This window comes from Clarias gariepinus, chromosome 5 (assembly GCF_024256425.1).
Source record: "Clarias gariepinus isolate MV-2021 ecotype Netherlands chromosome 5, CGAR_prim_01v2, whole genome shotgun sequence".
NCBI lineage: Eukaryota > Metazoa > Chordata > Actinopteri > Siluriformes > Clariidae > Clarias > Clarias gariepinus.
In genome coordinates this window covers 3,791,985-3,805,300 of record NC_071104.1, presented here as the reverse complement: position 1 = coordinate 3,805,300, position 13,316 = coordinate 3,791,985, and the positions used below count along the sequence as shown (strand labels likewise).

Genomic DNA, 13,316 nt, shown 5'->3' with positions numbered 1-13,316 from the left:
ATAGGACCATGAATGAAGTCCCACAGTGCTATACCATGCTTCACAGAGCACGCCAAAACTGCCAGTCATGGTGTTTCGACTCAGGTTGTTCCAAGTTCATTGCAGGCAAAGATCATGCCTGTTGCAGTAGATTTCAGGCTTGCAAAAATAAACAAATTTCAAACACACTGTATGTTATATATTTGCAACTGGCATACAGTTTACAGCAAAAAAAAAATATATATATATATATATATATATATATATATATATACTAGCTTATTGACAGCCATTGTCCTCATTTAAATGTAACCAAATGTCAACATCAGGCAAATGTTCCACGGCTACTCAGAAAATGATTCAATTCTTGCAAATCAAAATGCCAGTTTTCATTCACTTCTGTGGGAGGAATAGAGCTACCTTGCTTGACACCATGGACAGGTGTCTACCTCTGGAAAACACATGAAAACTGAGCAGAAATCCTGGCTGAAAGCAAGATACCCTGCCACAACCTGAGACCACAAGCACTTAAGCCTTGAGTTCCTCATGCAGTTGGACCCAGACCTTGTCTGGTGTACCAAGAGATGAAACTCACAACAGGCACTGCTGGGATTTGAACCCAGGATCTCCTGTTTACAAGACAGGTGCTTTCACCAGCTAAGCCACAGTGCCAATGGCCTGCGCGGCACCTTAGGCATGACCCAGCACTTTTAACCGAGACTCTCCTGGCCAAGACGTAATCTGATTGCAATGCTAATATTTCCTCCATCCGCATGCAAACCTCGCTGAGCTCGTAAGACGAGTACTCAACCAGCGATGCCATGCAAATGCTTTGATGTTTGTTTGCACATCCTAACTTTGATTTCGGCTTGATAAGATCCCAAAACGGGTGAAAATCCTTAAGAAAATGTCAAGTTTTAGATCTGTAAATGGCACACAAGCCACAGCAAACAAAAGGTTATGGCTGATCTCCAGCCATAGTCCTAACAAGCATATCACAACAGTCAGGGGGGGAGGAATTAAAATCCACATGCCATGCACATCTAAAAGCAAGCAAGCGTTCATCAGATTGCTGCTGTGGACTTTGGCTCTTTGTCCCATAAGGATTGCGTGAATCAATGTCGTAACCTTTTGTTGAAGCTGGAGTTGAGCTGAGGGCTTGATTTGGGACAAATGGGCGGAAACATGTGGAAAACAATGATATTTCTTAAAATCAGCTGACAAGTCATTCAATCAAATATGGCACATAGGAAAGTGCATCTTGAACAGGGATTCCTGACCAAAGATTTCATTTTAGACATGGTGTGTGGATAAAAAGAAGGTAACAAGTTAGTGTCTCTGGCGGGGCATCGAACCCGCAACCTTTGAATAGCTCCACAGCTGAGTCCAGAAGTCCAACACGCTATCCATTGCATCACAGAGCCAACCAGGGTGTTTTTTTTCAGGCTCTCCAAGATTCATGGATGCTCGAGTTCATTGGGCAGATGCTTTTCTGTTGCTACTAATCAAATTCCACCAAATGCAAACAACTATGGCAGGTGCTGATCCCACAAGCTGTCAACAGCGTCCACAGAATGCCTTGATTTCACCATGGAATTTGCCACAGATCCCTGTCTGACTTGCAAAGTTATTCAACTCTGGCTGTAAGAAAGGCAAGAAAGGGATAGCTTTCGCACCAACAGATGATTGTTGCAGTAGACACTGCTTGGATAGCACTGTAGCATGGAGACCTCAACATATACACACTGGAGTAAGCGCTAGATAACATATTAAATAAGGTATCTCCTCATCACCCATAGATTAAACGTTTTGTGGTATAAGGTCCTACAAATCCGAGACATCATGTTACCACACGAATGACGATTTGGCAGCAGCATTATTCTGTTGCGTTTCTGTGAATGAGCCTCATACACTTGATTTGATGCTTGCAAAGGTCCCCAACAGCTGAATAATCGCAACCACAGGTCAAATTATATGTCAGAAGAAGGCAGCCAAACCAATGCACATGCAAGAAATTATCTGCTCTAGTCATCGTCCTAACAGACAAATGTTTAAAGGTGTGGTAAAAAGATATGCAGTCGCAATGTAGCTAATGACCGGATCATAATGTTGACAGCAGTTGTGCTAGGGATACACAAGATAGGACTCTAATCTTGGCTAATCAGAAAGCTTGTGCATTGTGTGACTTTAACCCATGAGCTGTTAACGGTCAGACATGAAGCAAAGATTTCATTTCCTCCACTGAAACCAGTCTGATCTGCATAGCAACAGAAGTGCCCCTCAAGAGGCATTGCTGGGATTTAAATGCTCCTGTTCACCTCTCCTGGGATCTCCTGTTTACTAGACGTCTCTGCACATGGTTGTGTTGTTGAGGCAAAGCACTGAGCTGAACTTCATTTTCACAGATACTGAAAAATTCTTTTGAGATGTTCCACCGCATGTTTGAATGCAGAAGTCAAGGAATCAGCTTCTGGATGATGATGGGGTATGAAAAGTTGTCTTGTTTATGATTTATAGGATTATTTCATCTTTCTCACTGTATTTTGCAGCATGTATGGTTGCAGAGGCTGCTCTCTAAACTGCTTTGCTGTTTTTCTAAGGTAAAACGTGAACGTGGTTCCTGTCTGAAGCCTAAAAATCCTGAACTTAAGCCAACCGATACACTTGCGTGTATTGGAAAGATCTAGCGCTTGCTTTGGGGAGGAGGTCAAGTCATGAAATCAGACGTGGCAAAAGTCTATTCAACCACGGGCCCACAGTATGTAAGCACACGCGGTGTAGTCGTGGCCGAGTGGTTAAGGCGATGGACTAGAAATCCATTGGGGTCTCCCCGCGCAGGTTCGAATCCTGCCGATTACGTCTGTTATATTGCGCAAGAAAGACATGTTGCAACTCATTGTGTTGTGGCTGTGATTTGTAACAAATTTCCTCATGCCCTTAAGAGTTGGTGATTTGCTGAAGACATAATGGTGACATCCTGCCCCCTTTTCATCCTCAATAGCTGCTGCTTTGGTGGAGAAATCCTGTCACCCCTTCCCAACGTTGATCTGTCTTCCAATGACAAGCTGCCTCATAGACATCCGATCGGTAATCCGTGCAAGACGTGACCTTTCTAGAGACCGCCGTGTCAGGATGGCCGAGTCGCAGTCTCCCCTGGAGGCGTGGGTTCGAATCCCACTTCTGACAAGAGCCCCTTCTCTTTGTTGCATTTAGGAAATCATGTATGGATCTGCATCAATAACCTTGACCTCTCACAGCATAGCTTTGCTTGCTAGCGAAGAAGTTGGCACTTTTCTTCATCAAGCGCTTGCTTCTTCAATTTTTTGGACGATGTAGACATGGTTGTGTTGTTGAGGCAAAGCCCGGAGCAGGGTGCCAAAATCCAGGCTACAGGTTCTGAGCTGAACTTCCTTTTCACGCATGCTGAAAAATTCTTTTGAGATGTCCCAGCACATGTTTGATTGGTGAAGTCAAGTATTCAGCTTCTATTTGACAATTGGGTATGAAAAGTTATCATTGTTCATGATACATAGGTTCATTTTATCTTTCTGTCTGTATTTTGCAGCATTGCCCATAGATGGTTGGAGAGGTTGCTCTCTAAACTGCTTTCCTGTTTTGCTAAGGTAAAACGTCTACTCTGGATCAGACAAAGACATCCACATCGGATCGTAGTAGCTTTCAGCAACTTATCACTGTATGCTTTCTTAGAAAATGGGCACAAGCGAGCTTTCAGTAATGTAATTTTATGTATACATACACATATATTTATATATATTGAAGTGCAGTGTGTAGTGCAATCTTGGGCAATTGGGCCATGTACAATTTGCAATATAGCTAATGACCTACGGATACACAAGATCGGACTGTAAACTTGGCTAATCAGAAAGCTTGTGCATTGTGTGACCTTAACCCATTTAATGGTCAGACATAAAGCAAAGATTTCCTTTTTCCACAGAAACCAGTCTGACCTGCATAGCAACAGAGGTGCACAGTGAGAGGCACTGCTGGGATTCGAACCCAGGATCTCCTGTTTACTAGACAGGCACTTTAACCAACTAAGCCACAGCGCCACAACCAAACCTTAGCCTCTTGCATATACTCTCGCGTATCTGAGATGCTCCAGCACAGGAACTTGACTATCAAGCTAAGATTGTCTCCACTGGCATGCAGCATGATAGGACCATGAATGAAGTCCCACAGTGCTATACCATGCTTCACAGAGCACGCCAAAACTGCCAGTCATGGTGTTTCGACTCAGGTTGTTCCAAGTTCATTGCAGGCAAAGATCATGCCTGTTGCAGTAGATTTCAGGCTTGCAAAAATAAACAAATTTCAAACACACTGTATGTTATATATTTGCAACTGGCATACAGTTTACAGCAAAAAAAAAAATATATATATATATATATATATATATATATATATATATATACTAGCTTATTGACAGCCATTGTCCTCATTTAAATGTAACCAAATGTCAACATCAGGCAAATGTTCCACGGCTACTCAGAAAATGATTCAATTCTTGCAAATCAAAATGCCAGTTTTCATTCACTTCTGTGGGAGGAATAGAGCTACCTTGCTTGACACCATGGACAGGTGTCTACCTCTGGAAAACACATGAAAACTGAGCAGAAATCCTGGCTGAAAGCAAGATACCCTGCCACAACCTGAGACCACAAGCACTTAAGCCTTGAGTTCCTCATGCAGTTGGACCCAGACCTTGTCTGGTGTACCAAGAGATGAAACTCACAACAGGCACTGCTGGGATTTGAACCCAGGATCTCCTGTTTACAAGACAGGTGCTTTCACCAGCTAAGCCACAGTGCCAATGGCCTGCGCGGCACCTTAGGCATGACCCAGCACTTTTAACCGAGACTCTCCTGGCCAAGACGTAATCTGATTGCAATGCTAATATTTCCTCCATCCGCATGCAAACCTCGCTGAGCTCGTAAGACGAGTACTCAACCAGCGATGCCATGCAAATGCTTTGATGTTTGTTTGCACATCCTAACTTTGATTTCGGCTTGATAAGATCCCAAAACGGGTGAAAATCCTTAAGAAAATGTCAAGTTTTAGATCTGTAAATGGCACACAAGCCACAGCAAACAAAAGGTTATGGCTGATCTCCAGCCATAGTCCTAACAAGCATATCACAACAGTCAGGGGGGGAGGAATTAAAATCCACATGCCATGCACATCTAAAAGCAAGCAAGCGTTCATCAGATTGCTGCTGTGGACTTTGGCTCTTTGTCCCATAAGGATTGCGTGAATCAATGTCGTAACCTTTTGTTGAAGCTGGAGTTGAGCTGAGGGCTTGATTTGGGACAAATGGGCGGAAACATGTGGAAAACAATGATATTTCTTAAAATCAGCTGACAAGTCATTCAATCAAATATGGCACATAGGAAAGTGCATCTTGAACAGGGATTCCTGACCAAAGATTTCATTTTAGACATGGTGTGTGGATAAAAAGAAGGTAACAAGTTAGTGTCTCTGGCGGGGCATCGAACCCGCAACCTTTGAATAGCTCCACAGCTGAGTCCAGAAGTCCAACACGCTATCCATTGCATCACAGAGCCAACCAGGGTGTTTTTTTTCAGGCTCTCCAAGATTCATGGATGCTCGAGTTCATTGGGCAGATGCTTTTCTGTTGCTACTAATCAAATTCCACCAAATGCAAACAACTATGGCAGGTGCTGATCCCACAAGCTGTCAACAGCGTCCACAGAATGCCTTGATTTCACCATGGAATTTGCCACAGATCCCTGTCTGACTTGCAAAGTTATTCAACTCTGGCTGTAAGAAAGGCAAGAAAGGGATAGCTTTCGCACCAACAGATGATTGTTGCAGTAGACACTGCTTGGATAGCACTGTAGCATGGAGACCTCAACATATACACACTGGAGTAAGCGCTAGATAACATATTAAATAAGGTATCTCCTCATCACCCATAGATTAAACGTTTTGTGGTATAAGGTCCTACAAATCCGAGACATCATGTTACCACACGAATGACGATTTGGCAGCAGCATTATTCTGTTGCGTTTCTGTGAATGAGCCTCATACACTTGATTTGATGCTTGCAAAGGTCCCCAACAGCTGAATAATCGCAACCACAGGTCAAATTATATGTCAGAAGAAGGCAGCCAAACCAATGCACATGCAAGAAATTATCTGCTCTAGTCATCGTCCTAACAGACAAATGTTTAAAGGTGTGGTAAAAAGATATGCAGTCGCAATGTAGCTAATGACCGGATCATAATGTTGACAGCAGTTGTGCTAGGGATACACAAGATAGGACTCTAATCTTGGCTAATCAGAAAGCTTGTGCATTGTGTGACTTTAACCCATGAGCTGTTAACGGTCAGACATGAAGCAAAGATTTCATTTCCTCCACTGAAACCAGTCTGATCTGCATAGCAACAGAAGTGCCCCTCAAGAGGCATTGCTGGGATTTAAATGCTCCTGTTCACCTCTCCTGGGATCTCCTGTTTACTAGACGTCTCTGCACATGGTTGTGTTGTTGAGGCAAAGCACTGAGCTGAACTTCATTTTCACAGATACTGAAAAATTCTTTTGAGATGTTCCACCGCATGTTTGAATGCAGAAGTCAAGGAATCAGCTTCTGGATGATGATGGGGTATGAAAAGTTGTCTTGTTTATGATTTATAGGATTATTTCATCTTTCTCACTGTATTTTGCAGCATGTATGGTTGCAGAGGCTGCTCTCTAAACTGCTTTGCTGTTTTTCTAAGGTAAAACGTGAACGTGGTTCCTGTCTGAAGCCTAAAAATCCTGAACTTAAGCCAACCGATACACTTGCGTGTATTGGAAAGATCTAGCGCTTGCTTTGGGGAGGAGGTCAAGTCATGAAATCAGACGTGGCAAAAGTCTATTCAACCACGGGCCCACAGTATGTAAGCACACGCGGTGTAGTCGTGGCCGAGTGGTTAAGGCGATGGACTAGAAATCCATTGGGGTCTCCCCGCGCAGGTTCGAATCCTGCCGATTACGTCTGTTATATTGCGCAAGAAAGACATGTTGCAACTCATTGTGTTGTGGCTGTGATTTGTAACAAATTTCCTCATGCCCTTAAGAGTTGGTGATTTGCTGAAGACATAATGGTGACATCCTGCCCCCTTTTCATCCTCAATAGCTGCTGCTTTGGTGGAGAAATCCTGTCACCCCTTCCCAACGTTGATCTGTCTTCCAATGACAAGCTGCCTCATAGACATCCGATCGGTAATCCGTGCAAGACGTGACCTTTCTAGAGACCGCCGTGTCAGGATGGCCGAGTCGCAGTCTCCCCTGGAGGCGTGGGTTCGAATCCCACTTCTGACAAGAGCCCCTTCTCTTTGTTGCATTTAGGAAATCATGTATGGATCTGCATCAATAACCTTGACCTCTCACAGCATAGCTTTGCTTGCTAGCGAAGAAGTTGGCACTTTTCTTCATCAAGCGCTTGCTTCTTCAATTTTTTGGACGATGTAGACATGGTTGTGTTGTTGAGGCAAAGCCCGGAGCAGGGTGCCAAAATCCAGGCTACAGGTTCTGAGCTGAACTTCCTTTTCACGCATGCTGAAAAATTCTTTTGAGATGTCCCAGCACATGTTTGATTGGTGAAGTCAAGTATTCAGCTTCTATTTGACAATTGGGTATGAAAAGTTATCATTGTTCATGATACATAGGTTCATTTTATCTTTCTGTCTGTATTTTGCAGCATTGCCCATAGATGGTTGGAGAGGTTGCTCTCTAAACTGCTTTCCTGTTTTGCTAAGGTAAAACGTCTACTCTGGATCAGACAAAGACATCCACATCGGATCGTAGTAGCTTTCAGCAACTTATCACTGTATGCTTTCTTAGAAAATGGGCACAAGCGAGCTTTCAGTAATGTAATTTTATGTATACATACACATATATTTATATATATTGAAGTGCAGTGTGTAGTGCAATCTTGGGCAATTGGGCCATGTACAATTTGCAATATAGCTAATGACCTACGGATACACAAGATCGGACTGTAAACTTGGCTAATCAGAAAGCTTGTGCATTGTGTGACCTTAACCCATTTAATGGTCAGACATAAAGCAAAGATTTCCTTTTTCCACAGAAACCAGTCTGACCTGCATAGCAACAGAGGTGCACAGTGAGAGGCACTGCTGGGATTCGAACCCAGGATCTCCTGTTTACTAGACAGGCACTTTAACCAACTAAGCCACAGCGCCACAACCAAACCTTAGCCTCTTGCATATACTCTCGCGTATCTGAGATGCTCCAGCACAGGAACTTGACTATCAAGCTAAGATTGTCTCCACTGGCATGCAGCATGATAGGACCATGAATGAAGTCCCACAGTGCTATACCATGCTTCACAGAGCACGCCAAAACTGCCAGTCATGGTGTTTCGACTCAGGTTGTTCCAAGTTCATTGCAGGCAAAGATCATGCCTGTTGCAGTAGATTTCAGGCTTGCAAAAATAAACAAATTTCAAACACACTGTATGTTATATATTTGCAACTGGCATACAGTTTACAGCAAAAAAAAAAAAATATATATATATATATATATATATATATATATATATATATATATATACTAGCTTATTGACAGCCATTGTCCTCATTTAAATGTAACCAAATGTCAACATCAGGCAAATGTTCCACGGCTACTCAGAAAATGATTCAATTCTTGCAAATCAAAATGCCAGTTTTCATTCACTTCTGTGGGAGGAATAGAGCTACCTTGCTTGACACCATGGACAGGTGTCTACCTCTGGAAAACACATGAAAACTGAGCAGAAATCCTGGCTGAAAGCAAGATACCCTGCCACAACCTGAGACCACAAGCACTTAAGCCTTGAGTTCCTCATGCAGTTGGACCCAGACCTTGTCTGGTGTACCAAGAGATGAAACTCACAACAGGCACTGCTGGGATTTGAACCCAGGATCTCCTGTTTACAAGACAGGTGCTTTCACCAGCTAAGCCACAGTGCCAATGGCCTGCGCGGCACCTTAGGCATGACCCAGCACTTTTAACCGAGACTCTCCTGGCCAAGACGTAATCTGATTGCAATGCTAATATTTCCTCCATCCGCATGCAAACCTCGCTGAGCTCGTAAGACGAGTACTCAACCAGCGATGCCATGCAAATGCTTTGATGTTTGTTTGCACATCCTAACTTTGATTTCGGCTTGATAAGATCCCAAAACGGGTGAAAATCCTTAAGAAAATGTCAAGTTTTAGATCTGTAAATGGCACACAAGCCACAGCAAACAAAAGGTTATGGCTGATCTCCAGCCATAGTCCTAACAAGCATATCACAACAGTCAGGGGGGGAGGAATTAAAATCCACATGCCATGCACATCTAAAAGCAAGCAAGCGTTCATCAGATTGCTGCTGTGGACTTTGGCTCTTTGTCCCATAAGGATTGCGTGAATCAATGTCGTAACTTTTTGTTGAAGCTGGAGTTGAGCTGAGGGCTTGATTTGGGACAAATGGGCGGAAACATGTGGAAAACAATGATATTTCTTAAAATCAGCTGACAAGTCATTCAATCAAATATGGCACATAGGAAAGTGCATCTTGAACAGGGATTCCTGACCAAAGATTTCATTTTAGACATGGTGTGTGGATAAAAAGAAGGTAACAAGTTAGTGTCTCTGGCGGGGCATCGAACCCGCAACCTTTGAATAGCTCCACAGCTGAGTCCAGAAGTCCAACACGCTATCCATTGCATCACAGAGCCAACCAGGGTGTTTTTTTTCAGGCTCTCCAAGATTCATGGATGCTCGAGTTCATTGGGCAGATGCTTTTCTGTTGCTACTAATCAAATTCCACCAAATGCAAACAACTATGGCAGGTGCTGATCCCACAAGCTGTCAACAGCGTCCACAGAATGCCTTGATTTCACCATGGAATTTGCCACAGATCCCTGTCTGACTTGCAAAGTTATTCAACTCTGGCTGTAAGAAAGGCAAGAAAGGGATAGCTTTCGCACCAACAGATGATTGTTGCAGTAGACACTGCTTGGATAGCACTGTAGCATGGAGACCTCAACATATACACACTGGAGTAAGCGCTAGATAACATATTAAATAAGGTATCTCCTCATCACCCATAGATTAAACGTTTTGTGGTATAAGGTCCTACAAATCCGAGACATCATGTTACCACACGAATGACGATTTGGCAGCAGCATTATTCTGTTGCGTTTCTGTGAATGAGCCTCATACACTTGATTTGATGCTTGCAAAGGTCCCCAACAGCTGAATAATCGCAACCACAGGTCAAATTATATGTCAGAAGAAGGCAGCCAAACCAATGCACATGCAAGAAATTATCTGCTCTAGTCATCGTCCTAACAGACAAATGTTTAAAGGTGTGGTAAAAAGATATGCAGTCGCAATGTAGCTAATGACCGGATCATAATGTTGACAGCAGTTGTGCTAGGGATACACAAGATAGGACTCTAATCTTGGCTAATCAGAAAGCTTGTGCATTGTGTGACTTTAACCCATGAGCTGTTAACGGTCAGACATGAAGCAAAGATTTCATTTCCTCCACTGAAACCAGTCTGATCTGCATAGCAACAGAAGTGCCCCTCAAGAGGCATTGCTGGGATTTAAATGCTCCTGTTCACCTCTCCTGGGATCTCCTGTTTACTAGACGTCTCTGCACATGGTTGTGTTGTTGAGGCAAAGCACTGAGCTGAACTTCATTTTCACAGATACTGAAAAATTCTTTTGAGATGTTCCACCGCATGTTTGAATGCAGAAGTCAAGGAATCAGCTTCTGGATGATGATGGGGTATGAAAAGTTGTCTTGTTTATGATTTATAGGATTATTTCATCTTTCTCACTGTATTTTGCAGCATGTATGGTTGCAGAGGCTGCTCTCTAAACTGCTTTGCTGTTTTTCTAAGGTAAAACGTGAACGTGGTTCCTGTCTGAAGCCTAAAAATCCTGAACTTAAGCCAACCGATACACTTGCGTGTATTGGAAAGATCTAGCGCTTGCTTTGGGGAGGAGGTCAAGTCATGAAATCAGACGTGGCAAAAGTCTATTCAACCACGGGCCCACAGTATGTAAGCACACGCGGTGTAGTCGTGGCCGAGTGGTTAAGGCGATGGACTAGAAATCCATTGGGGTCTCCCCGCGCAGGTTCGAATCCTGCCGATTACGTCTGTTATATTGCGCAAGAAAGACATGTTGCAACTCATTGTGTTGTGGCTGTGATTTGTAACAAATTTCCTCATGCCCTTAAGAGTTGGTGATTTGCTGAAGACATAATGGTGACATCCTGCCCCCTTTTCATCCTCAATAGCTGCTGCTTTGGTGGAGAAATCCTGTCACCCCTTCCCAACGTTGATCTGTCTTCCAATGACAAGCTGCCTCATAGACATCCGATCGGTAATCCGTGCAAGACGTGACCTTTCTAGAGACCGCCGTGTCAGGATGGCCGAGTCGCAGTCTCCCCTGGAGGCGTGGGTTCGAATCCCACTTCTGACAAGAGCCCCTTCTCTTTGTTGCATTTAGGAAATCATGTATGGATCTGCATCAATAACCTTGACCTCTCACAGCATAGCTTTGCTTGCTAGCGAAGAAGTTGGCACTTTTCTTCATCAAGCGCTTGCTTCTTCAATTTTTTGGACGATGTAGACATGGTTGTGTTGTTGAGGCAAAGCCCGGAGCAGGGTGCCAAAATCCAGGCTACAGGTTCTGAGCTGAACTTCCTTTTCACGCATGCTGAAAAATTCTTTTGAGATGTCCCAGCACATGTTTGATTGGTGAAGTCAAGGAATCAGCTTCTATTTGACAATTGGGTATGAAAAGTTATCATTGTTCATGATACATAGGTTCATTTTATCTTTCTGTCTGTATTTTGCAGCATTGCCCATAGATGGTTGGAGAGGTTGCTCTCTAAACTGCTTTCCTGTTTTGCTAAGGTAAAACGTCTACTCTGGATCAGACAAAGACATCCACATCGGATCGTAGTAGCTTTCAGCAACTTATCACTGTATGCTTTCTTAGAAAATGGGCACAAGCGAGCTTTCAGTAATGTAATTTTATGTATACATACACATATATTTATATATATTGAAGTGCAGTGTGTAGTGCAATCTTGGGCAATTGGGCCATGTACAATTTGCAATATAGCTAATGACCTACGGATACACAAGATCGGACTGTAAACTTGGCTAATCAGAAAGCTTGTGCATTGTGTGACCTTAACCCATTTAATGGTCAGACATAAAGCAAAGATTTCCTTTTTCCACAGAAACCAGTCTGACCTGCATAGCAACAGAGGTGCACAGTGAGAGGCACTGCTGGGATTCGAACCCAGGATCTCCTGTTTACTAGACAGGCACTTTAACCAACTAAGCCACAGCGCCACAACCAAACCTTAGCCTCTTGCATATACTCTCGCGTATCTGAGATGCTCCAGCACAGGAACTTGACTATCAAGCTAAGATTGTCTCCACTGGCATGCAGCATGATAGGACCATGAATGAAGTCCCACAGTGCTATACCATGCTTCACAGAGCACGCCAAAACTGCCAGTCATGGTGTTTCGACTCAGGTTGTTCCAAGTTCATTGCAGGCAAAGATCATGCCTGTTGCAGTAGATTTCAGGCTTGCAAAAATAAACAAATTTCAAACACACTGTATGTTATATATTTGCAACTGGCATACAGTTTACAGCAAAAAAAAAAAAAATATATATATATATATATATATATATACTAGCTTATTGACAGCCATTGTCCTCATTTAAATGTAACCAAATGTCAACATCAGGCAAATGTTCCACGGCTACTCAGAAAATGATTCAATTCTTGCAAATCAAAATGCCAGTTTTCATTCACTTCTGTGGGAGGAATAGAGCTACCTTGCTTGACACCATGGACAGGTGTCTACCTCTGGAAAACACATGAAAACTGAGCAGAAATCCTGGCTGAAAGCAAGATACCCTGCCACAACCTGAGACCACAAGCACTTAAGCCTTGAGTTCCTCATGCAGTTGGACCCAGACCTTGTCTGGTGTACCAAGAGATGAAACTCACAACAGGCACTGCTGGGATTTGAACCCAGGATCTCCTGTTTACAAGACAGGTGCTTTCACCAGCTAAGCCACAGTGCCAATGGCCTGCGCGGCACCTTAGGCATGACCCAGCACTTTTAACCGAGACTCTCCTGGCCAAGACGTAATCTGATTGCAATGCTAATATTTCCTCCATCCGCATGCAAACCTCGCTGAGCTCGTAAGACGAGTACTCAACCAGCGATGCCATGCAAATGCTTTGATGTTTGTTTGCACATCCTAACTTTGATTTC

The 13,316-nt window shown here is 43.3% G+C and overlaps 1 protein-coding gene and 10 non-coding genes across 11 annotated transcripts in view; 4 read left to right on the top strand and 7 right to left on the bottom strand.

The window, feature by feature from the left end:
- LOC128524461 (nuclear factor 7, brain-like) overlaps positions 1–13,316 on the top strand; it is a 561,325-nt gene that overhangs the window by 126,402 nt on the left and 421,607 nt on the right. The gene's annotated exons all lie outside the window — the stretch shown is intronic.
- Positions 578–651, bottom strand: trnat-ugu (transfer RNA threonine (anticodon UGU)). Its single transcript has one exon. It is a non-coding gene; the product is annotated as a tRNA-Thr (tRNA).
- trnas-aga (transfer RNA serine (anticodon AGA)) lies at positions 2,757–2,838 on the top strand. Its single transcript has one exon. It is a non-coding gene; the product is annotated as a tRNA-Ser (tRNA).
- trnat-agu (transfer RNA threonine (anticodon AGU)) lies at positions 3,976–4,049 on the bottom strand. The gene has a single exon. It is a non-coding gene; the product is annotated as a tRNA-Thr (tRNA).
- Positions 4,736–4,809, bottom strand: trnat-ugu (transfer RNA threonine (anticodon UGU)). Its single transcript has one exon. It is a non-coding gene; the product is annotated as a tRNA-Thr (tRNA).
- On the top strand, positions 6,915–6,996 carry trnas-aga (transfer RNA serine (anticodon AGA)). Its single transcript has one exon. It is a non-coding gene; the product is annotated as a tRNA-Ser (tRNA).
- trnat-agu (transfer RNA threonine (anticodon AGU)) lies at positions 8,134–8,207 on the bottom strand. Its single transcript has one exon. It is a non-coding gene; the product is annotated as a tRNA-Thr (tRNA).
- On the bottom strand, positions 8,902–8,975 carry trnat-ugu (transfer RNA threonine (anticodon UGU)). The gene has a single exon. It is a non-coding gene; the product is annotated as a tRNA-Thr (tRNA).
- Positions 11,081–11,162, top strand: trnas-aga (transfer RNA serine (anticodon AGA)). The gene has a single exon. It is a non-coding gene; the product is annotated as a tRNA-Ser (tRNA).
- Positions 12,300–12,373, bottom strand: trnat-agu (transfer RNA threonine (anticodon AGU)). Its single transcript has one exon. It is a non-coding gene; the product is annotated as a tRNA-Thr (tRNA).
- trnat-ugu (transfer RNA threonine (anticodon UGU)) lies at positions 13,049–13,122 on the bottom strand. Its single transcript has one exon. It is a non-coding gene; the product is annotated as a tRNA-Thr (tRNA).